The sequence below is a fragment of the Gavialis gangeticus genome, unplaced genomic scaffold (genome assembly GCF_001723915.1).
Source record: "Gavialis gangeticus isolate Ggan-Ray unplaced genomic scaffold, GavGan_comp1, whole genome shotgun sequence".
Taxonomy (NCBI): domain Eukaryota; kingdom Metazoa; phylum Chordata; order Crocodylia; family Gavialidae; genus Gavialis; species Gavialis gangeticus.
The window spans coordinates 21,512,659-21,514,774 of NW_017729003.1; the positions used below are offsets into that span (position 1 = coordinate 21,512,659).

Below are 2,116 nucleotides of genomic sequence, written 5' to 3' on the forward strand. Positions count from 1 at the left end.
GGGGGCTGAGATGGGGCATGTGGGCCTTGCAGGAGGATAGTCCCTGCAGGGGCCATACCCCTTTTGCGTGGGGGGCTTCTGAAACCCTTGTGTGGGGGCTGAATCCCCTGTTGGGGGGACCGAAGCCCTTGTGTGGGGGCCATCACCCTGTGGGAGGGCAGCAAAATATGAATTCATGAAACCTGTATTTAGAGCTCACTTTATTATTATGATGAAACTTGCTTTAACACTAGATCTATCAATAAAACATTGTCCAACTGACTGCTGTCTCTGTCTTTCTCTCTCTCTCTCTCTCATTATAGTGGTCTTTTGTTTTACTTGTCGAGGGACATGGATTTGGGGGTATTTTAGAGAGTGATTTGGGGATTTTTTTTTTAATCAGGGATTTTTCAGTTTTCCAATAGGGTACACCAGAATTCCTGGTAGGGAGGCCACTGACAGGACCCTGTCTGCTCAGAGCTGGCACCTTGGATCTATCTGGCTGTGGCTGACCTCCTGGACAAAGGGGGCCAGGAGGACATGCTTTGACAGTTCAAAGAAGGCCACCACACCCAGAACATCTTTCCATGTGATAGCTGCCCAGATGGCTGGGCAGGGGGCACAAAAGGCAGTAGTGCTGCACAAAGGCCAACCCTGCAACCACAGTTCACTGGCAGCTGGTCCAGAGGGGCAGATGCCTCTACTGGCTCTGCATTCCCCATTAGAGTCTGGCAGGTGCACAGCAGGTCACAGCCAGGCAGCGGCCCCCACTGCCAGACTGCTGCAGTGGGTAGAGGGTGCAGGGAACACTCAGGGCTGCTTCAGCAGTCCAGCTGGCACAAGGGGTAGTGTCCCCAGGTACCAATTGGCAGGGCCCTAGAAGCTCCTGAGAGCTAGTAGCCCTGAGCTACTTGCCAGGGTGGCTTTTTATACTGCTGGGGCCAGGACAGGGCAGTTTTTAATACTGCTGGAGACAGCACAGGTGCTGGCCCCGGGCTCTTGCTCCCCCTGGCTAAAGATCTGGGAGGAGCCAGGCAGGGTTATTTTGCCCCAAGTGGCACAATTTGCTCCACAACAAAGTGCATGTCCAAGCACATGCACTGAGGCAAAAAGCCCCAACTCAGATTTGCACTGCTTCTGTTTGAGCTGCTGCAAATGCACATGCTTGCATGTGTGGATGCACCCCTTATGTTCTAGTGAGCGGCATTTAATTTCTTAACAATGGACATAAGCTACATCTCATACTAGAAGCTGGTTAACCCAACTTACATGCTATAGGATGTAAAAAAGAGTGAAAAGAAAGGTTATTAAAATGTGGGGGTTTTTTTGTAAAAATAGTAACTTTTAATTAATTTCAGTGTTTTAAAGTTATAGATGAGAAGCCATGAAAATTTGCAGGGTATCTTGGCAATAGTCTATTAGTGTTATCTCTGAAATGACAGGATTTCTGCAAACAAACTTTAAAAATTTTACATAATTTTATTTGGCATCATTTTTAGTGAGAAACAGTCATTCTGAAATATTTATTAGCTTACTAAAATTAAATGCTTTTGCTAATAATGATTCAGAGTTTTGTACAAAGCCATAATAAATTCCTTCTGCATGGTTTGTAAATTGGCATTTATGATACCACCATAAAGTACTAGTTCTACGCTATTTGGAAGATGTTCTATTTAGATTTGAATGTGTCTATAGGTAAATAATTAAAATATTGAACAATTTGCATATTTAAAATTAAAGTATCTGAAAAAAATTTGTAGAGACTTTTGAGCCATATTTAAAATTTTTAATCATAGGTCATCATTTCAGAGCATGACCCAGATTGTATTTCCTAGTTTTCACAAGTTTTTTATTTTTAAAGATCAAATAAAATGAAGCTCTATTAAAGTGATTTCTGTTTTATCTTCTAAGTTATTGTTATTCCTACTTCCAAGAATGTATTTTCATGTGGCTTCTGAAGAATGGGTGCATGTAGAATCCATACATCCAAGTTTTGTCTCATGGAAATGTCATATTGTTAGAGAATGCATACTTGTTTAGTAAAAGGAAAATCAAATTTGTATGCATATTTGAGTGCCTTAATTTCATAGATAGTAGGGTTGGAAGGGACCTGAGCAGACCATCAAGTCTGACCCCC

The 2,116-nt window shown here is 42.7% G+C and overlaps 1 protein-coding gene across 1 annotated transcript in view; it reads left to right on the plus strand.

The window, feature by feature from the left end:
• RTKN2 (rhotekin 2) overlaps positions 1–2,116 on the plus strand; it is a 72,843-nt gene that overhangs the window by 54,321 nt on the left and 16,406 nt on the right.